Source organism: Phacochoerus africanus, chromosome 5, assembly GCF_016906955.1.
Source record: "Phacochoerus africanus isolate WHEZ1 chromosome 5, ROS_Pafr_v1, whole genome shotgun sequence".
NCBI lineage: Eukaryota > Metazoa > Chordata > Mammalia > Artiodactyla > Suidae > Phacochoerus > Phacochoerus africanus.
Window position 1 is genome coordinate 119742371 of NC_062548.1, and position 23359 is coordinate 119765729.

The window sequence follows — 23359 nt, forward strand, 5'->3', positions numbered from 1 at the left end:
TTATCTCTATCAAGGGCTATTTTCAGGGCTGATTGGAAACGGAGAATGGGTCTGGCAGCACAGCGACAGGAGAGCGTGTTTGCTGGAAAAATCATGGGCTCTAGTTGAGAGCAAAGGCAATTAGCCCTCAGAATTGGCCCATATTCCTTCCTTTCCTTTCCCCCTTTTTTAAAAACAAGCGAAACCAGTGAAGCCATTTTCCAGAAAATGGCAAAGAGCAGATTCAGGTCTGCAATTTCCTTGTCTCTGCCCAGGTGACTGTTCTGGGACAGGCGCCATGTCACCGTGCTCTGGACTGAACCGGGTGTTCTGGTCTCAGGGGCTGATTCTCTATTCATCCTCCGAGGGCTTTGCGGCACCGTGGGTGGGGAGCGCCTCTGGGGTACGTCTGTTCCCGGGGGCTATGAGACCAGCCCCACTGGGTAGAAGCGAGGCCACCACGCCCAGCACTGTTTGCCCTCAACCCCCTGAACCTTTAACCCATGTGGCTGCAGGAGGGCCACGGGTGACATCGATGATGCAGCTAGAAGCACGTCCATGGACCCCCAGGCTGGCTCTTGCTTTCAGTTTCTGACCTGGTGCTGGCTTGATCGCTCGTGTCTGGATGCAGATGGCTGGCTCTTGGCTCTCGAAGGCAGACAGTCAGTTTTCTCTCTTTGTGCTGTGCCTCTGCTGAGAATGTGGCACTCATTTTTCCCCACCTTTCCCACCACTTCAAATCTTCCTGGCCACTTCTAGTGATGGGTCCCCTGAGCCCAACCCCAGTGCCTTGCTAGGCTTTGCACATTGCAAGGGGAGAGTTGACCAACACAGGCGTTTTGCTTCAGCCAATCAGCTTTACTTACTACCTCCAGACACACCTGTGACCCCCATCCCTGAGTCACATGTACCACCTTCTTGATCTTTCTACTTAAATCCTAGCTCTTTCAGGTCCCACTTCCCTAACAGTTATAGCATCTCCCATCTGCTGTATTCACCCAGCCTCCTTTCAGGCCCAGATTTTTCTTTCACTTGCCTTGGGCCTATGCACCTCTCGTGGGCAGGCGGCTCGTTTACTCGATGCAGCCTCTCCCATCCCTGGGCTCTAAGCAGCGTCTTCTTTATGTTGGGCTGAGCGCTGCCTCAGTATCTTCTCTTCACTGGTATGTGTCCTCTGGGATTGCGCAGTGGGTAGAAGTGCAGGCTTTGGAATCAATAGAGTGGAGTTTAAATTTCATCTCACATTTACTGGCTGTGTGACCTCAGGAAAATCACTTAACCTCTCTAAGCATGAGTCTTCTCATTGTGAACCGAGGCTAATAATAATACCCATTTCAATAAGTTGTTGTGAAGATTAAAGATCTTTGAGGCATAGAGGGGACCTGAGAATAGTAGCTCTGGTTGTAATTTTACTTTCAGCCTTGCTTAAACAGTCTCATTTGGCCTTAAACTGCTCTCATTTCATCTCATTTTTCAGGTGTGTGTCTGGGTGACTCAGGTGGCCTGAGCGCTTGGAGGGGAGGGCCTTATCTTCATTTCTATCCGCAGCTCACTGTTCTTAGCAGGGCTGGGGGTACTATATGTACTCATCAGTGGGTGCTTGATTGAGTCAAACCAGTAAGAAAACTGCTGCTCCATATGTATGTGCATGAAAAACTCAGGTCATTCAGATTCAGCCTTGCTGAACCAGGCTTGGTGGGTTGTCACCGAGTGGTACAGTGATTCCCCTAACCCCTTCTTGTCTCTCCACATGGCCTTGAAAAGGCACAAAAGTAGGGCTCCGTCCCCTGAAGGAGATGGGACACACTCCCAGTGCTGTTCTGAAGGGGGTTGCCTTTTGAGCGGTGGCACGCAGCCATGAGTCAGCCTGGCAGTGGGTGGTGGCACTGCCAGTCTGAGAGCCAGGGGGTGCAGCAGGTCCCTCCCTCTGATGGGGTGAGAGGTACGGGAGTGTATGGTGGTAACACTGGGGGCGGGGTCCGTGTAGAACACTGCTCACAGCAGTGTTGCTGGGCCACATGGATGCTCACTGGGAGCAGGTGCAGGGAGCCGAGGGCCCAGGGTCTGACGGATTCCAGTGGTTAGAGGGTGCTGGTTCCCGCTCCCTTTATAGGGTGCCATGCTCACCATGGAACACCTCGAAGGTGACTTTCTGGGCTGCTGAGACACGGAGAAAACCACACTCCAGGGGGAGGCTGTCTGGACCACCCTTCTGTCCTTTAGGTCTCCCTGTTTTTCTTCCAGCCCCAGGCAGATTCTAATGCTTTTGAGACCGGATGCCTGTGAGAGCCACTAATGCTGAGGTTTATTAGTATGTGTCCCCCTGGGAGCGAGCTCCCCAAGGGAGAGGGGGCTGTGGTTTCACTTCCGTGTGATCAAGGCAGACTGTGGGGAAGAAGAAAGCGTGGAGATGAAGGACTGGCTGCTTTAATGAAGAGAGCGAATCTTTCATAGTTTATGTGCCACCCGGGCCCCTTGCAGTGAGTAGGTTTGTATTCTACGAAAACACTTTTATTTATTTATTTATCGCCAAGGAAATTGGATTAGGGGGACATTAAAGGTGGGGGAGGGAAAGGCAGAAAGCAGAGCTCACAGCAAGGCGCAACTTTGGCCAGCGGTGCTCGCCAACCAAGGAGGAAAGCGACTCGTTAGAAGGTGCTCTCCCCAGCTTCCTGGAAGAGAAGCCGCCTGCTCCCACAGCACTGCCTAAAGGGAAACCAAACTCCAATTGGGCAACGGCCCCGGGCAACCAGCCTCACCTGTTACGTGCCTGCCTGGGAAGGGGTCGCCCCCTGGGCAGTGATGCTTCAGCCTGGCTGTGGTGGTGGGAGACTCTGCCCACCAGGTACAGGGGCACCAGCCAAGAAGACTGGAACCCCAGCCGGTTTCTCTCCTTGTAGCCTGGGGTCTTAGACTGCAGTAGCTCATCTCCTGTGAAGGGAAGCGTATTAAGGTGGAGCGAGCAGAAGCCCTCTTCAGAGTGGGCCTGAAACAATGGGAGATCAATTTTTTAAAAACATGTTATTGAAATATAGTTGATTTGCAATGTTGCATTAATTTCTGCTGTACAGCAAAATGATCCAGTTGTATACATATACATTCTTTTAAAATTCTTTTCTGTTACAGTTTATCACAGGGCACGGGATATAGTTCCCTGTGCGATACAGTAGGACCTCGTTGTTTATCCGTTCTGTATATTACTAGTTTGCATCTGCTAATCCCAAACTCCCACTCTACCCCTCCCCAACCCCCGTCCCTCAGCAACCACAGGTCTGTTTTCTATCTCTGTGAAGTCTGTTTCTTTCTTTTCTTTTCTTTTTTTTTTTTTTTGGCTTTTTAGGGCTGTACCTGCAGAATATGGAAGTTCCCAGGCTAGAGGTCACATCGAGCTACAGCTGCTGGCCTACGCCACAGCCACAGCAACGCCAGATCCGAGTCTCATCTGTGACCTATACCACAGCTCACGGCAATGCCGGATCCTTAACCCACTGAGTGAGGCCAGGGATCGAACCTGCATCCTCATATATACTAGCCACAATGGGAACTCCTTGTTTCTGTTTTACAGATAGTGCATTTGTGTCATATTTTAGATTCCATGTATAAGTGATATCATATGCTCTTTGTCTTTCTCTTTCTGACTTACTTCACTTAGTATGAGACTCTCTTGGTCTATCCATGTTGCTGCAAATGGCATTACTTCATTTTTTATGGCTGAATAGTATTCCATTGTCTATGTACCACATCTTTATTCATTCATCTGCTGATGAATATTTAGGTTGTTTTCATGTCTTGGCTATTATGAACAGTGCTGCTATGAACATTGGGGTTCATATATTTTTTCAAATTATAATTTCGTCTACATGTATGCCCAGAAGTGGGATTGCTGGATCATATGGCAACACTATTTTTAGTTTTTTGAGGAACTGCCATACTGTTTTCTATAGTGGCTCCACCAACTTGCATTCCCTCCAATAGTATAGGAGGGCTCCCTTTTCTGGGAGATTAAAGGACTCTAAGGAGACCAGATATTGCAAGAGCTTATGTTAAATAGACCAGGTGGGGAAGACCTGGAGAAAAGTGTCCCTGGAGTTTGTCCAGGAGCTTCTCACCAGGAGGAGAGGGCAGGGATGATGGCAAGGCATGGCAGGGGGTCCACCACTTTCTTTCTTCATCTACCGCTGAGTGGAGAACAAACACTCCAAAGATCTTGTGGGGAGTGGGATAGGATCCTTGAAGGAGGGGCTCTGGATCTATGAGTTGCTGCTTGAGGAGAGCCACCAGGAGAGCAATGCTGCTTGAGGGGTCATGAGAAACAAGTATTTATTGTGTTAAGCCACTGGGATTTGGGGTTGTTTGTCAAAATAGTTAGCATATCCTGCCTGATACAAGGCTTAACTTTGCTTCTGGCTTTGCAAGCATTAGCCCAGTCCGTAGACAGGACTCATTCAATCAACAAACACTTTCTGGGAATTCCTGTTGTGGCCCAACAGGTTATGAACCTGACTAGTATCCACAAGGATGTGGGTTCAATCCCTCACCCCCGCTCAGTGGGTAAAGGAGCTGGCATTGCTGTGAGCTATGGTGTAGGTCACAGATGTGGCTTGGATCCAGCATTGCTGTGTCTGTGGTGTAGGCAGGCAGCTGTAGCTCCGATTCAACCCCTAACCTGGAAACTTCCAGGTGCGGCCCTAAAAAAGCAAAAACAAAACCAAAAAACCCATTTTCTGAGCACCAGCTGTGAGCTAAGCAGGCAGTGGGGATGGGGGTGGGGGCCAGCCTGACGAGCCTTTAGCAGACAGAGACAGAGAGAACTTCGGAGTAGAAGGGGTGAAGCCTACCAAGCTGGCTTAGTGCACACCTGGCCCAGGTCCCAGGACAGACGTTGACCTTGCTTTGTTCAGCTCTGAGTCTGTACCTGTCAGCTGTGGTGGTAGGGGTGGGCCGTGTGACTAGTCTGACCATCAGACTTCAGACTTTATACAGTGTCCTTGGAAGATGTCACATCCCACACCCAGCAGGTCACCTGGGGTCTGGATCACTCTGAAAGCCACTCAAGAGAAATGAGTGCAGCTTCCCCACACTTTGAATGATAAATAAAGTCCTTCCACCTCATGGCTTTTACATAGGCAAAGAGAAGTGTGGATAAAGAGAGAAATGACGTTGTACCTCTGTGTGCTTGGTGGGACGTGGTGAGGACAAGCAAGGGGAGTGCTCTCAGCAGTCGACCAGATGCCCCACTCCAGGTAGCGCTGGCAGCAGGCCTGAGAGATGCTGGCACATCTCCCCCTGAGCTGTCCACCAGCTTCTCTCAGGGCCACCAAGCTATCGCAGCACATGCATCTTTAATTTTTTCAATTAACAACAATATAGAACAAATGGAGTGGAGTTTTAATTATTCATAATTCATTTAGGAATAAAATCTCTATAAACTAAAGGAAAGGAAGGGTCATATTACCTGTTCTTAAAAAAAAAAAAAAAAAAGAAGAGCAGTGAAAGAAGAGGGAAAAATCTACTTATAGTGACCTAATTTTTCTAAAGCTTTCCCTTTGGTCCATGCAGTTAGAGACAAGAGAGATAGATGGGAGAAATCACCTTCTCCGCTAGTGGATCAGAGGGCTCCCTTTTACCCCCACCTGACTGGTCACTGATGCACTGTGTGACCTGCCGCCTATCACTGTCCCTTTCTGTGTCCACATGGTCTGTACCCACCCAAAGGACTGAGATGCCTAGGGCTGTTGGAGCAGAATCATTTCAGATCCCACATATTGACAAGTGTTGGCAGAGTACCTTTAGGGTGTGCATATGCGGTGGGTTCCCAGGGGACACTGACAGGACCTCCACCCACCAAGAACTTACAAGAAGGCATCCGTAAACTTGTGCCTCTATTCAAACATATGCATCTATACATAAGCCCCCAGCACATGCAATGCACCCACACCCAGAGCCTTCATGGAATCCCAGATTGGGAAGGGAAACCAGGACATCTTTAGGACCTAAATGTTGTAGTCGAAGGATCTGGGTTCAGAGGAGGGTAGCTGGAAGAGGTACAGGGGTCAGAAAAGGCTGCTCCTGAAGTTAGCCTTGAAAGATAGGGAGGGCTTAGTAAAGGCAGGAAAGAAGGGAGGGTATTACAGGTGAGGGATGTGGGCAAAATTATGGAGGTGGGTGGGAATGAGACTGGTCCCAGAGGGCAGAACATCAGTCCATAATAGCGGGGGTGGCTCCATGCTGGGATCTGAGTTCTGATTCCTCCCTCAGCCTATCCTGCCACTGTGCTGGCTCAGACCAACATCATCTCTTGCCTGGTCTCCCTACTTTCATCGTCATGCAAGCATCTCTTTGAAACATCTATTCTGAGGCTTCCCGCATTTGCTTAACCTCTTTAATGACTTCCCATAATCTCCAGAGTGGAGTCTAAGCATTTGCACGGGAAAGACCAGACCTTCTGCATATCAGCTTCTCCTCCTGTCTGTCATCACTGCAGTCACCGATCAAGCTGGACTCTCCAGTCAACGCTCCTATTCTTGAATCATTACACATGTTGTTACCTCTTCACCCTGTCTGCCAGATCGCATCCATTCTGAAAGACTCATGTTAAATGCCCTTTGTCTGAAGGAACTTTTTCTCCTTCCTCCCTGTACTCAAAATCCTCTGTGAATTTGATGCTTCCTCCCTGTACTCAAAATCCTCTGTGAATTTGATGCTTAGTAAAGGCTTGCTCCACTGAACTAATTTGAGATTGACTTAGGAGGTACAAAGAGTATAGGTAGAGGGTAGCATGATATAAGGTTGGATTAGGACGGTGGCACAATACATCAGGATTATTGGTTACATGTGTCAGAACCCCAGATGAGTTGCTTGAATGAAAGAGAAGGGATGTAATGGTGCCTGTGTTGAACTCAGAGTAGACAGGACTTGAGCCAGCCTCAGAACTCTCTCCTCTGTACTGGTCTTCTCTCTTCCCTGTTTCCTTCTGTGTGGGAGTTTTATCTCTCAAGCTAGTAGTTCCCATGCGGTGGAACCAAGGATGCAGATAACTCCAGCTTAGATCCCTATAACCTCACACACAGAGAGAAGAGAGATTTTCTCCCCCAGATCTACTGAGAAAAACCTCTCAGAGAAAGCCACTGACTGGCCCAGCTTGAGGCACATGCCCATGCCTCCGTCAATTATGTGGCTGGGAAATGGAATCTCTGACTGCCCAGCTTGGGTCCTCTGGCCACCTGGGATGAAAGGGAGAAGGTTGTTTTGCTAGAAGAAGCCTTCCTGTGGCTGCTCTAACAAATTACCACACACAGGATGGCTTTAAACAATAGAAATTCATTCTCTCACAGGTCTGGTGACTAAAAGTTTGAAATCAGATCACAGGGCTGAAATTAAGGTGTTGGCCAAGCCTTGCTCCCTTCAGAGGATCTACCGGAGCATCAGTTCCTTGTCCCTTCCAGCTCCTAATGGCTGCCAGCATTCTTTGGCTTGTGGCTACATCCCTGTCATTGTCCAGGCCAGCGTCTTCGAATCTTTCCGTGCTCCAGCTCATACTCACATGGACATTCCTTTGTGTCCTTACAAGGACACTGTGATCACATCTAGGACTCACCTGGATGATCTAGGATCGTATTCCCATCTCAAGATTCTTAATTACATCTACAAAGACCGTTTTTCTATATAAGGTAGCACAAGCTCCATGAAATAGGGCCTGATATCTTTGCGGATCATTATTTAGCCCACTACAGTCTGTTTTCTGGACCCTAAATATTCACATCCATTCCTCATTTGAAATTCATTCACCTCATCCCAGCATCCCCAAAGTCTCAACCCTTATAGTGTCAAGTCCCAAGTATCATTTAAGTATCATCAATTTGAAAGTCCCAAATTTCATGATCTAAATCCGGTATGGGTGACACTCTGGATATGATAGGGCAAAATTCTCCTCTATCCGTGGACCTGTGAAATTAGAAAACATGTTATCTAATACAGTGGTGAGATAGGAAGGAGGTAATAGTTATAGGTATTCTCATTCCAAAAAGGGAGTAAATGGAAAGAAGAAAGGAATCATTGGTCCAAAGCAATTTCAGAATCCAGCCAGGTAAATTCCACCAGGTTTCAAGACCTGGGAATTAAATTTGTGGCCCAAGGCTCAGTTCTCTGTGTCCATACACACTTTGGTCTGTGGCTCTTACCTTGCAGTCATTTTTCCTTTTGCTTGGAGGGTAGCACATATTTGCAGCTGTGTGGTTTTATCAGCCTGTTTCCTGCCTATAAAGTTTGGGGGGGCTCTGATGTCTTTATTTCATCTTGTCTCTGTCCCTTTCAGTGTAAGCTGGCAGTGTTTCTAAGGGTATGGCATTCTCAAAAACCTCATGGGTCTCCTGTGTATTTTATCACATCATTAAACAAGTGTGTCCTCTACAGAGCTTTCCTAGTTAATCCCACCTCTATTCCTGGCTTTGGCTGAAATGATTGAGAGGATCCATGAATCATATGCCTAATCTCTTCAGTAATAGAAAAAAATTGCCTAGCTATAGCCTGAGCTTTTTTTTTTTTTTCCTTTTTTCCCAGAGCAGATGGGAACTTAGGAAGACAAAAAAAAAAAAAAAAAAGACAATATAGGCTAGATTGTGGGGCCCTTGAATGCCATGACATATGATGATGTTTCATGTGTAGAAATACCTGTGCTGTCAGAAGCACCTCTGCTCACCTGGGTTACGGGGCAGCATCCATCAGGATAAAGCAGATAGATTCCCCTAAACTCCGTTTCTCCCAGAGGCAGCCCTGTGGAGTGCAGGAATTCGGACTTATCCAGCACTCATACATCAACACTGGGCTGTCTGCTTTACTACATATCTTCCCCAGGCCTCACAACAACCCACCAGGCTCTGTGGCTCAGGGAGGTTAGTATGAAACCAAACCAAGTTTTTTTTTTAATATTTTTTTATATATTTTTAAATTTTTCCTTCTTCATTTTTTTTATTAGCTGAAATAACTTTTTTTTTTGTCTTTTTGCCTTTTCTAATGCCGCTTCCGTGGCATATGGAGATTCCCAGGCTAGGGGTCTAATTGGAGCCATAGCACCGGCCTACCCCAGAGCCACAGCAACGCGGGATCTGAGCCGTGTCTGCAACCTACACCACAGCTCACGGAAATGCCGGATGCTTAACCCACTGAGCAAGGCCAGGGATCGAACCCACAACCTCATGGTTCCTAGTTGGATTCATTAACCACTGCGCCATGATGGGAACTCACCAAGTTTTAAGCCAGTGTTTCTCTTGGACCGCTCCTTCTTCCAGAGGTAGGTGGGGAGAGGGCCATCTGTGGGTTGGTGATGGGCAATCCAAGAGGCCTTTGGAAATTACCTGGGGCTGGCAAAGGACCAAGACCTTATTCTGATCTTAGTGTCTAACCAGTGTGTCCAGTTTTGATTTGGCCGGTGGGTAGGGGAGATGGTGGAGGGGAGAGTAGAGATTGAAAAGGTGGCTGAGGCAATGCCAAGTAGTTATGCTATGAGCCACATGGGAAAGAATGCTCAACATCACTGATTATTAGAGAAATGCAAATCAAAACTACCATGAGATACCATCTCACACCAGTCAGAATAGCCATCATTAATAAGTCCACAAATAACAAATGCTGGAGGGGGTGTGGAGAAAAGGGAACCCTCCTGCACTGTTGGTGGGAATGTAAGCTGGTACAACCGCTATGGAGAACAGTATGGAGGTACCTTAGAAAGCCATACATAGAACTACCATATGACCCAGCAATCCCACTCTTGGGCATATATCCGGACAAAACTTGCCTTAAAAAAGACACATGCACCTGCATGTTCATTGCAGCACTATTCACAATAGCCAAGACATGGAAACAACCCAAATGTCCACCGACAGATGATTGGATTTGGAAGATGTGGTATGTATACACAATGGAATACTACTCAGCCATAAAAAAGAATGACATAATGCCATTTGCAGCAACATGGATGGAACTAGAGATTCTCATACTAAGTGAAGTAGGTCAGAAAGAGAAAGACACAAACCATATTATATCACTTATAACTGGAATCTAACATACAGCACAAAGGAACCTTTCCACAGAAAAGAAAATCATGGACTTGGAGAATAGACTTGTGGTTCCCAGGGGGAGGGAGAGGGAGTGGGGGTGGATTGGGAGCTTGGAGTTTAAAAGATTCCAAATTATTGCCTTTGGAATGGATTAGTAATAAGATCCTGCTGTGTAGCACTGGGAACTCTGTTTAGTCCTTTATAGTGGAGCATGATAATGTGAGAAAATAGAATGTATGCATGTATGTGTAACTGGGACACCATGCTGTATAGTAGAAAAAAAAATTGTATTGAGGAAATAACAATTTAAACAAAAGTGGCAGGACAGAGAAATGCCTTGGAACCCTAAACTGTGGGGAAATGGAGTTGGCCTTGCACAGATACTCACATGTGTAATCTCCCACACTGTTCTTCCCTCTAGAAAACCTATCAGCCTCACAGCCTGGCCACTGCCACAGCACAGACAGCCAACATGGCAAAGACAACAGCTGAGAGTCAGAGCTATTTGAGCCTAGACACAGGGACACTGTCTGTGAAGCACAAAACATAGGCTCAGATACTGAGTCACAGACCCAAGAAGGTGCTGCAGAGATGGAGTCCCCCAGTCAGGCTCGGTGCAGACCCGGGCACAGAAATGCTGTCTCAGAAACATGGTCAAGGGCGGGTCCTGAGCCATGGTTGCAGGTGTGAAGAGAGCCCCTCATTCATAAACAGACAGACAGACATGCTCATCAACATGTGGTGTGATGACTGAGACAGAATCCAGATTTGCGATCATAGGTGGAGCTGGAACCAGCAACAAGCAGCAGACGCAACTCTCAGAAGCGGTCCAGACAGAGGAACAGAGGCCGCCACGGGAAGTGGATGGGGATCGGAGTTTTCCCTGTTGCCCCTGAATTGCCAGCTCAGTCCACAGTTGAGGAAGAGGTCTGGGTGCCCTGCACTCTAAAGGCGGAGTTTGCCAGTGGCAGGGGCCAGACATCTGCCGCAGACCCTGATCCTGGCTGTCAGCACTCTTGCCTGACCCTCTGCCCATGGCTTCCTTTTCCATGAGAGAAGATGGGTAGGGAGAGAGGAGCCCTTGCTCAAGCTGACCGCAGTGCAGAGTGTGTGGCAAGAAGGCTTCCCTTCTGCTGTCCACTCCCTCCCCCAGAACCATGTGAGACTTCTCGATGGGGTGGCTAGAGACACTGGCGTCCTGGTCATCAGGGGTGGAGGCTGCAGAGGAAGTAAGAGGGGTCTTGGGAGAATGTAACCCTTTGAGTGTCGGGGTCTACCTGACCACAGGGGCTGATGCCTGCTTGTCCACTGGAGGTTTTTGAAATCAGTGTGTTCAAAGAAGGGACCTTGGGCGAATGCCTTTGAGGGTGAGGATGGGACTGGGGCGGTGGCTTTTGGGTCTTTTGAGGCCAGGAAAGAAGACCTCAATGGCTCCTGTGGCTCCCTGAGAAGGAGCATGGAGACTGGGGTGCAGGAGCCACGGGGCGGCCTTCTGTGATGCCCTTGGAGGAGCGTTGGGCTATGGACTCCTGCTGGGGCCAAAGGGACCTGTCCTTGGTGACAGAGAGAGCTGTGCTGACACTGGTCACACACCCAAGGAAGCTGCAGGCAAACCTACCCAACACATGTTCCAGCCACCACCAGCGACTAATGAAACCAGATGGAGCCAGAGCAAAATCAGGGACCCCTGCCTCCACCGCCACAGCTGACCAGTCCTGTGAGAGGACCCCAGCCGTCTTTCCCATCTGCCCTCCCGACAAGAGATGAGAGAAGAGAAGGGAGGGAGGGAGAGGCCCTTCTCTTCTAGTCCCGCAGCCTGTCTGCTCCAGGTTTGAATCAAATGTACTCTGTGGGCTGGACCAGACTTCCAATAACTGAGACTGACTGGGGGGCGCCGGGTTCCACTCAGGATGTCATTAGGTGACAGGGAAGGGTTTTGACAGAGCATGACTGAAGGCAGCCATGGAGAAAGCGGAGCACTTTTGTGATCATTCATCACCGAACTGAGACTCCTCAATAAATTGTGTATGGACCTGCTGAAACGCCTCGGCATGGCTATACCAGTTGTTCACGCCAGGCATTGGTTCTGACTGGTTGGTGTTGGACGAGTCCTTAAATATTCTGAGTATCACTCCCATAGTCAAGTGTAATCACAATGGCAGGAAACATTTACCAAGACAGTTACAGCCAGAATGGCTACAGGTATAATCAAAACAATCCCAATTCTAGAAACAGATGATAATTATGCCCAGACGTAACTCTGGATCTGGGAAGTGACAAGAAAGATCACAGATACGGTCATTCTTGGAGGTTCTGGCTCAGAGGCACGGTCCAGCATGGGGGTTGGAACTTGGATAAGGTGCGCGCAGACAGGTCCCACCGTCCTAGAAGAACAGCAGGAACAAAGCCTCAAATGCAGACACACACAGACACCGTCTCAGACACAGACTCCAAACTGCCCTCGACCTTCCCTGCCTGATGCTATTGGAGATGATATTTCAGAGGAATGAATCTTTTTATAGTCTGGGTTATAACAAAGGAAATCCAGTGCTTTAAGTTTCGCCTCTTGTTCCTGGCTCCCTGGCTTCATCTGATCCCCGGGGGGCCGACGCGTTTACTCCAGCAGGTACGGCCACGTGGCGATTTCAGAGACAAGCAGTGGGGGTGGAAGGGGCTCTATGGAGGGGCAGGGGGCGGAGGGGAGACGTGGGGGAGGGATGCTGTCTGTGGTTATCAGCGCGGTCGGCCCGCTCACGCTTGTGTGAGCAGGCTCCCAGTGAGTGGGTGATGGAGAGCTCTCAGACAGAAAGCCACCGTGCTAAAGTGGCTTCTCTCAGGAGGCCCCATCCCTGGCTCTGCTGGGTCTGGGAACAATGTCCTGAAGTGATGTCAGGGCTCACTCAAACCCCATGTTTGTCAACAGCAGTGTGTGGAGGAGTCGTCTCAACGAAGAGGTTAATAGAGATGAGTGGAGAAAGATGTAATGAGAAAGATTCAGAAATGCTGACCCTACAGGGAATACAAGCATGCTTAGTACAACAAATAATATCATATTGGGTTCTGTTACGAATTTGTAATTTCTTCTCATTTAGATAATAGTCTCTGCTCTGGTTCAGTTAAGAGTCTTCATTTCTCCTGGGTGTCTTGTGCCCTTGTCATCTGGTCGGTTCTGGATTTTAGAGTTTGACCTGGAGAAAACTCTCTGTTCCTGCCTTTGCACTTGCTCCGAGGTTTTTAATAGACTAAATCTTGGTCCTTACATTGCTGAGGAGCTGCACAGCCCCTGAGTCCCCTCCACCTGAGGCTGTGGTCTGCCTTCTTCGGAACTGGATGACAGCTTCTTCGCCTGTTCATATTGCAACACTTCACCCCTAAAGGCTCTGTGTTCACTGGATAAATGTCCACACAAGAGTAAGCCACTGATGGAAGTTCAGGCCTGTAAAATATTCCTTCCTCCTTTGGCAGGCATGGTCACTGTAGCAATTATTGTGTACACCATTGAATATCTTCACTAACATCAAGCTCTCAGAGGTTTCTTATTCAGCCCTGTCACTCCCAGGATCACCTGCGCTGCATGTCCACTGGGGTTTATCTGTGGATTTCCTCGCACCTCTGTTACATGCCTTTAGGTCATGGCCATGCCTTGCAGTGAAATCCAAGGTAATGTGTGGATACTTCTGATTTTCTTGTACATTAGTCAGCTCCTTGACTTGCTGAGATTCCCCAAGGACACTTTTCTCTTTCCACACTGGTTCTGTAAGTCTAAACTGTGCTCTTTGAACTCAGAGCTATTCTAGGGAACCAGAGAAACATTTATCCAGGACAGATGTTTTTGCATGATTCTGACGGTTGGCGAGCTGGTGAATGCCCTTGGGGTTGAGGGCTACCACTGAAGGTGTGCCTGGACTCTGGAAGGTTTTCTCAGATGTTTAAGGTTCTGCTGAGAGAGAAGAAAGCTTTTGCTTATGGCTAAGATCAGCAAAGCCTTACCACTGTTATCTGTGAACCATGTCTGGCCATTGGTGACATGACCGGGAGATATACCTTGGGTAACACAACCCTGAATCACCTGGTTACCTGCCCATCTTTGGCGTTCACTGCCGGCCCCTTGTATCTGGCACAGAACAGTGAGAAGCTCAGTGATACTCAGAGATCCTGCTTTCTTTCTCTCGGAATCTCTCTTTATGAACTAAGTCTCTTTCTCCTCTTGGTTTCCAAGATGCTCCCTGGAGAAGTGCCCCAGACTATGCAACATTATTTATTATATTGATCACCCATAACATCCCCCAAAGGCTCGATATAGAGGGAAGTGACTGGTCCTAATGGCCCAATTAGGTTGATTATCTTCTGGCTCTTGATGTAATGTTTGTGTCACAGATTCTGCAACAAAGGAAAGGAGCCTGGGATGGGGAGGGACCAGGATGGGGTATCGGGAGGCCAGAGCATGGTTCTCGCTCTGCCACCAGCTCACTGTGTGACCTTGGGTAGAATTTTACTGCTCCTTGGTCTCCTCATTCTAAAAACAATAAACACTTATTGAGTCATGGGGCAGAGGGCTAAATGGATTATATGAGATGTCATTGAAATCTCCCAACAAACCTATGGAGTACATACTATTATTATACCAAGGTGAGGAAACTGAGGTTCAGAAAGATTAAGTGACTTGCCTGAGTTGTTACTGCTGGGAAACCATGGGCTGCATAGGGACCTAAGATGTATGAGTTTAGAGCCAACACTCTGAAGCCCTCCACTCTCCTGAGTCTTCAGCCATCCTGAGGAGACCTGATAACCTGCCAAGAGAGGCTGCACTTGCTGCCGATCTTGATGCTTTGCAGCAGCAAGGTCCACGAACATTGCAAAGGTCCAGCCCGTCTCGGGTGGAGACTCCAGCTAGCCCGTACACTGTGCTTCTGGAATTCAGAATCTGTTTACCTTTATATTATACTTGTATTTGTAGCCCTCTAATACATATGTTCATAAGTATGAACATATTTGTATTATTTGGTAAGGCTGCCCCCCTCCCCCCCCCCCGCCCCCAGCATGCCGCTTACCTTTTCACCTTACGTGCTCTAGCCTGCCCAGTGGAGGGCTGCCGCTTTGGATCAGCCCTAGAGAGCCTCCCTGGAGCTGAGAATTGATCCCTTTGCAGTTGTGGCCACTTGACACAGTGAGAGGGCTGTTTATGCGACACCACCGGAGGCAGAAGACGTCTCCAGTAGGGAGAGTGAGCCTGGGGAAGAAGGTGGGAAATATCGTTAAGATTTGTTTTGTAGGTAGACCCTTAACAATTTTATTTTGATTTTATTTTGTTTTCTCTGGTAGTTTTATGTATTGCATTTTTATTTTTAAAATTGTTAATGTGATTTTTAAAGGTTCCTTTCCACTTACAGTTACTACAAAATATTGTGCTTGAACAGTACAACCTTGAGCCTGTCTTGAACCCACTCCCCCCTCCCATATACTGCCCTTCCCCTGCTCCCCACTAGCAACCACTGCTTTAGAGCCTCAAAGGTTTTAGCCAGAGACTAGCTCAGCTCTGTGCGGGACCCTGCTCATTGAGGATTTTGCTTGACTTTGGCTTTTGGGAGCCTACGGTTTTCCATCCTGACCCCCTCTTTCCTTCTCTCCCACCCTATTTGTTGGCTTGAACACTAGAAGCCCAATCCAGGTGCCTCAGGCCTAGGACCATGTTTGTGTGGGAGTTTCTGGCACACCTTGTGTTTGCCCTTGCACTTTATCCTGCTGTAGTATTAGTGCCTCTTGAATTCAGCATGCACGTTTATCCCAATAAGGGTGGCCTCTCAAATTGTAAGAGAATCCTGAGAGCCCTTGGTGACGGGTGGCCACCGTGCTGGTCCCAGATCTGGAGCCCAGGGCTCTGCAGGGGAGAGGGCAGGCACTTTGTCCCCGCCCTGGAGCCTGAGGGGTGGGACTGAGGGCTGCCAGGTGCACTCTAATGATTGTTTTCGCTGAAGAATTTTGGACTCCGCGCTATACAATTTTCATCCTTTTTGCAAAATGGATGATAATTTGAGTCTGTCTTGACTGCCGGTTTTGCATTGCTAATATTGGTGGGAGGAGGATTTTTGCCCAAGTTCTCCTAAAATATGAGAATTTCAGTCCAAAATATGTGAATTTTTAATTGCAATCCTGGCAGCCCTGGGTGGGTTTTGTGTGCAGCATCTGTTCCTTCCTTCATGCTCCTCCTGCAGTCTCTGCCTTGCATCCCTTTTCCTTTCAAGCTTTTTCCTGGGCTGGGGCCCCCTGATTTTCCTCCCACCAGCAGCCCTGGGACCCAGCTCTGATTCCTGCCCCAGGGCGGATCGGCAGCCCTGCATCACCACTGTTTCCATTACAAATGCTATTTTCCAGGGGCTGTTAACCGAGTTACACACATTTGTTTGGGCTTGGAACCTGGCATCCTGGGCTGCATCTCAGCCCTCGCACAGCCTTGTGGTTCTGTGTGAAATCTCATTACTGTCACTTCGGCCATTTTCCTGGTTGAGAAACTAGGCCGTGGATGCGTTCCGATGCCATTTATTCGTCATGTTTGCATTGCAGGGGCAGCGACTGTTAAAGAAACGCCCTCTTCTCCTCTGATCCTGCCCACCCCGCTAGTGTTCAAACATGAAATGCGCTGGTGGCGTCAGGAAGCCTGAAAATGTATGGTTTTCCCAAGCTCCTTCGCTTTACACAGCAACGTGGTCTGACATTTAAAATTAATCTACGTGGTAAAGTTATTAACGTTTGAATGTTAGCACTGGAACATCCACGGTGACCTCTCCTCCCGCGCTGGTGTTTGTTTGATAAGGATTCCCGGGCTGTGCCAGAGCTGAGAGCAACACCGTCACTCTTGCTTTTTATTACTTGGGATGCTGGGCTTCACCTTGGGAGATCTCCAAGCACTCTGTAGGAGTGCTCCGATTTCTCCCGGCGGCAGCCGGGGGAGCCAGGAGCCAGCTACCGCAAATGCCAAATAGGCTTCTTCTACCCGGAGAGACAATGAAAACCCAGAGAGAGGCCAGCAGGATTTTTATTAGCTGCCAGGGGGGCCATTGTTCTGGGGCTGGAGAAACACACAGGTTCCCATGGTTGTGGGGCGTGAGCTCACATCCATGCATTTCTGTGTGTCCAGGTGGGCGTGTTATTGCACATTGTGGCTACTGACCATCAGCTGGCCAATATCTACCCACAGTGGTGAGAGGCTAAGAGGGGTCTGTCGGGCTCTGCCTGTCCGCAGCCTGGCTTAACGCACACACGCCTTAGCCTCAGGGTGACTTCTTGTCGATGGGGTCATAGGACAGACTCAGGGAGCATGTTTACTAACTTCTCTGGCAGACGAGATGGTCTAGGCAGGAAAGGCCTCCCAGAAGGTGGAACAGCGTGAATAAAGAAATGGTGCAGCAAAAAGTAGGGGAAATAAATAGTGAGGAAGTGATTAACTCCGTCGGGGGTATCTCGATGGGGGCAATTCCCGGATGAGGGGGAGGAGTTTTGCAAGAACCAGTTCATGGAGAACCTTAATACCTGGGGAAGGCAGTGGTGTTTTGGGGGACATTCTGAGTAAGCAAACGTCATGGTCACAGCTGCACTCCCTGAGGATTATTACGACAGTGGATTGGGGCGTGGGCGGAGGGGGGGCGCTGGAACCAGTTCTGCTGTGGGAGATTCTTGCCTTGAGCTTTCTGCTTCCTCAGCCTCTGAGCTCCTCTGTCTGCTGTCTTCCCTCCTTCCTCTATCACTCAGACTCCTGTCCTTCACCTGCTTAGCCTGCCCTGTATAAATGAGTGTTCTCCAGGGTTCTTTTCGCTGATTAATAGCGTTCTTACTCTGCACATTCTCCTTCTATTCTCACAGCACAGTGACCCTCCATGTGCTGTTGACATGCAGCGCCCCATCTCCTGCCCAGACGTTGCTTGGTACCCAGCTGTGCATTTACCTGGGCCATCCCCTTGTGGAGCCTCGCTGACAGGGATGCAGGATCTACACCTGTGAACCACCCCCCACCCGGAGGGCTCAGTAGTTAGCTTTATGACAAACCTGCTCTGGTTTTAGAGGATGCTCTGTCTTTGCTCCTCCTGTGATCTATCCAGTGTGCATGAATTTCCCTTTTCTTTTTTTTTTTTTTGTCTTTTTGTTGTTGTTGTTGTTGTTATTGCTATTTCTTGGGCCGCTCCCGCGGCATATGGAGGTTTCCAGGCTAGGGGTTGAATCGGAGCTGTAGCCACTGGCCTACGCCAGAGCCACAGCAATGCGGGATCCGAGCCGCGTCTGCAACCTACACCACAGCTCACGGCAACGCCGGATCGTTAACCCACTGAGCAAGGGCAGGGACCGAACCCGCAACCTCATGGTTCCTAGTCGGATTCGTTAACCACTGCGCCACCACGGGAACTCCTTTTTTTTTTTTTTTGGAATTTCCCTTTTCTTTTTGGACCCTTAGACTTGGTAGCATCTTCTGCATTTCTACCACCATCCCTCAGTTCGTAGTCTTCCTCTCTCTCTTACGCGCCATCCTTCCCTTGTATTGCTGCCTGCAGACACCCTTTTTGGGCCCCAAACAGGTTCAAACATCAGCTCCTCCAAGAAGCTGCTCCTTCCTGTGATCTCCAGTGCCTTTCGGTGCTTTGTTCCAGTTGAGGGGTAGGGACCTGGAAGTGAACTCTGTTTCCCTGCCCCTCTCATATCTCCAGGGTGGGTGTTGGGACAGTGTGGCCCTGCAGGGGATAAGGCCACACCCTGAAGAGAAGGGGCGGGTCTTATCCCAAGTGGAGGTCATACCTCCTGCCTTTCTTGATTCTAGGAGGCAAGACTCTCAAAGCTTAGGACCCCTCTGAGGTGGCTTCCACCGTGAGGGTTACTTTATCCTTGGGGTTGAAAGGACCAAGAAGGCTAAGGGGGTGCAAAGGAAGATGGCCCTGGATAAGAGAAGGCAGGCCAGGAGCTGGGAAGCCAGGGCCCAAGGCAGGGCTGTGCACTTAGGGGTGTCAACTTGCAGTTTGAGAGCTGGAACAACTCAGCGTTCCTGCCCTTGAGGGGCAGTTGGCCAAGGGGAGCTGATTCCTGGGCAGGTGAACCTAGGGTTTAGGTTTCCCTTCCTCTGCTTCTGTATTGACCCTGCTTTGTTCTGTCTATGTAGCAGACTTTAAAAAAAAATTAAAATTTATTTTTTTTAATTAAAGTGTACTTGATGTACAATATCGTTCCAATGTCTGCTGTACAGCAAAGTGACCCAGTCATACATATACATATATTCCTTTTCATATATTATCTTCCATCATGTTCTGTCCCTGGATATAATTCCCCGTGCTGTACAGTGGGACCTCAATGCTTCTCCAGTCTAAATGTGATGGTTTGGGGTTAGTAGATGTGGCCAAGGACTCGGGACCATTTCTCGGAGCTGGGCTCAGGGAAGCCAAAGGGAGTGTTTGCTGCTCTGGTGACACACATGGTTTCGGGGGCCTGGGCGGAGTGGGTTCAGAGCAAGGCACTCTGGAGGAGGGCGGAGGTGGTCCATTGGCCAGCCCTCTCACACCAGCCCCCTCCCTAGACCCTTTCTGGGAGCAGAACTTGCAAAGTGCTAGGAGCTGTACTAGGAAGATGACGACTCCCTGGCAGTGGAATCCGTGTGGGCTCCTGAAGCTCAGGCGCTGAGTCTTTGTCATTTTAACTGAGCCCAGAGCCCCAGCACTGATCCTCTCTCTGAGCAGACCCAATAAATACCTCTCATTTTCTTCTCATCTTTCCTTCCCCCGCTCCTTCTCCCCCTACAAACACACATGTTTATTGTGGGATGAATATAATCTGCCAGTTTGAAAATGAAGGTTCAGGGGGAAATGAAAGTGTCTGCACTTTTGCCGTTGATGACTCTGTGTGTTGGTGTGTGAGCACGTGTGTGCCTGTGTGTGTGTGTGTGTGTATGCATGTGATTTCCTTGACCCTCCTCCTTCCCTCAGTTCGGAGCTATGTAAGTGGCAAGGCCCACCTTCCCTTAAAAAAAAAAAAATGATTTGAATATGAGGAAACATTCCTTTCCATTTTCATGCTGCCCTGGAAAATGTTCAATCAAAATAGCTTTAAGGCTTTAATACCTAAGGCTTAAGATTTCTCTTCTGGTGCAGTGACGGAAGAGTAAGAAATCCCATTTGGTATGAAGATAAAATTATTCAAGTTATTATATAAAATATATAACACTCAAGATATATATTTATTTATGTGCCTACACAGAAACACACGAAAAGGCAGCGCGATGCGGCATCTACATGTTGTCAGGCATCAGCGGCTCCATGACTTCCTTCCGCATGGGACTTGGAGAAAGCCTTGGTTTCCGTTTTAGGCCCTGTCACCAATCCGGTGACGGGCTTAATTTTGAAGCTTCCTTTCAAAATGTGAGCTGGTTTTTATACCGTGCTTGCTTATTTATTTACGTGGTTATGGCACACTGGGGACTATGGGAAGCCTTGTGAATCCATGCATTTGTAGCCCGACACGGAAAAGTGCTAATTAGTTATTTAATATGGCTACAGTTCTTTCCCAAGGAAAAAAAAAATCCACAAACACAACAAGTAATTGCTATTAATCTTAATTATTATAATAACCTTCCTATAAACAATAACTGTCTGGCTACCCTATCACGTGTTTATTTCATTACTGACAAGAGAGATCTTTAAACTCTCATGATAAATTAATGCGTTTGCCATTAGCTTCAGCATGTTGGCCATGGGGAAGAAAAATGATTGCTCAGTTTACAGAGAGAGCTGTTGAAATATTTTTTTCTGCTCTACCTCTGATATTCTAGATTTCATGTCTTAATATAATTCTTGGGTTTTTATTGTCTTTTTTTCCAATCCTCCTCCCAATTTTGACTTTCTCTGTTGAAATGACTTTTGTGTTCCTTCTTGCCCAGAGTGAATGCATGTGTCTATTTTGTAACAATGTTTACAAGAATCCTCAAAGGATTTAGTGATTGGTCTCAATGATACAAGTGCCTGTGTTGTTGATGGTTTTCTTTCTTTTTTTTTCCTGCCTCCGGCTGCAGTAGATCCTGCTTAGCTTTGTTTAAAATAACCAAGGGGATGTGTTTATCTAGCATCTTCAGATTTATTGTGAGCAAACAGAGAGGTTAAGATACTTGCCCTGAGATACCCAGTGAATGAGTTACAGAAACAGGAACAGAATGTATCTACGGGTGGGTTGCCAAATGCTAGATCCCAAAATATCACCGTGACAAACCTGTAGGTAAGCAAAGCTGGGTTTACTGCTTACAGTGGTAAGAGAGCACCAGCTGGACAGAGTCTGGGTGCCTCTAACTGAGGTAAGAACAAAGGTGGAATATTTAATGAGAATTTCAAGCCTAGTCTAAGGTGGAACTCTCAATGCAGATGCTTGGTGAGGACTAGGTAATGATCATAATTTAATAGTTTAGAATTGGTGAACATACCAAGGCAAGGAGTTTGAGAGATGGGTTCAAAGCATCTTAGGGGATAAACTGCCATTTGATGCTTTCTATTCAAGAGCTGCATCTTTCAGAAAGGTCCTGGTTTGAACGACTTTTGTCTTCCTGAGCAAGAGTTCCCTAGGAAAGTGAGGTCATGTTAATATGGAAAGAATTGTGTGGATGGTTTGACTCTTAGCATGTGTCTATTTAGTTATTTATACATTCATTTAGTTATTATGATTATTTTTTGGCTGTGCCCACTCCATGCAGAAGTTCTCTGGCCAGGGTTCGAACCAGAGCCATAGCTGTGGCAATGCTTTTTCCCTAACTGTTGGGCCACTAGGGAATTCTGCATTCATTAGTTTTTATTCATCTTTAGATGTTTGTAGATTTTGTACTTGTATCAGCATAGGCTACAGTCTTTCAGATTAGCTGTCAGCATGGCAGTGAACTCCCCCTCCCCCCTGAAAATACCAAACACTCTGAAATAGAAAAAAAAAATTTCAACTCCTCTTGACCTTGAAACATAAAGTCAAATTTGACTTTCACAGAAACACTTCCCTGGGTGAATGAAAGCTAGTTACGCTAGCTGAAATTATTCCTTGAGACCCCATTTGTCTGGACTTGGAGCAACTCATGAGGGATGCGTAGGCTAAAAACATTTTGTGATGGAGTATTTCCAACCGTTGAACCAGTGGTCCTCAACCAGTATGTCCTGGTACCTTAGAGAAGGACTCATGAACCTTTAGAGGCAAGTAGCAGGAATAGTGAGCAGTGCATAAAATGAACTTTGTAATAACCCATTCTGATGTGGCTAGGAATGGGATGGCATGTTGAGCTCAGTGGGATGGGTGACCCAGTGTTAAGATGATAGAATATGTTGCAAGAATGATAGCATCGCAAGCATCTGTGCCATAGGGCGATTAGGTGTTCCCTGCAAAATGCAAGTGCTTCGCTTCCTTTACATGTAAAAGAGCAAGTAAATTGATCCACTTAGGCTTTGACACTGCTGAAGTGCTTAGTGTGACAATTTGCATGGAATGTAGTCCTTTCACGTGCACTGGCAAGAATTCTAACATTTGAAAGTGTGCCATCAACGCGGACATTAGAGAACACTGCTTTAAAAAGTCTGCTAATACATTGGCTAGGTAACTCTAGCTCTTGACATAAACTGTTGAGATTCCAAAGGCTTAACGCAATAAAGGTTTATTAACACATTAAAGGTTTATTTCCTCCCTCCTGTAACTGTCCACTTTGGATGCTCCTGGTTGGCAGCTGATGTTTCTACAAACGGTGGTTCGAGGATTCAGACATTTTCCATCCTTAGACTCTATCACTGCCTAAGATCTCAGAGTCTTCTGCTTCTAGTGGCAGAAAGGGAAAAGTGGAGGTGAAAACTCCCTGGCTTGAAAGTGATGCAATCCCTTCGGTGCACATTCTTTTGGGAAAGGTGGGGACATACCTAATGCAAGGGAGGGACTGGGAAATGCAGTCCCTGTCTTGACAGCAGCCTCCCAATGAAAGCTCCATGATAGAAGGGGCAGCATGATTGGTGGACAGCTAGTTGTCGCTGCCAGAGTCTGTCCCTAGAAACCAAAAGCCTGTGCACACCCTCCTTCCCACACTTTAACTGTCCTCACTTCTCCCCGAAGTTAAATTGATGCATCTAGTTCAAATTCCTGGAATTTAAACCTTCGTGTCTGGATATGGCTCATGAGCCAAATGACGTACCATCTTCCCCCTCCTTCTACAGACCCAGGTCTATGGTGGAGCAGAGGCAGCAGAAGCACAGTAAACTCTTCCACTCACAAGAGGGAGGAATGGAAGACACAGCTGACACTGGCCCACCATGAGAACTCCCTTGATGAGCCCCGATTCTGCTCCCGTG

The 23359-nt window shown here is 47.8% G+C and overlaps 2 long non-coding RNA genes across 2 annotated transcripts in view; both read left to right on the plus strand.

Moving 5' to 3' along the window:
• LOC125128304 (uncharacterized) overlaps positions 1–23359 on the plus strand; it is a 194907-nt gene that overhangs the window by 71720 nt on the left and 99828 nt on the right. The window lies entirely within an intron of this gene.
• On the plus strand, positions 9200–12071 carry LOC125128305 (uncharacterized). The gene is made up of 2 exons (XR_007135200.1): positions 9200–9268; positions 10456–12071. It is a non-coding gene; the product is annotated as an uncharacterized LOC125128305 (long non-coding RNA).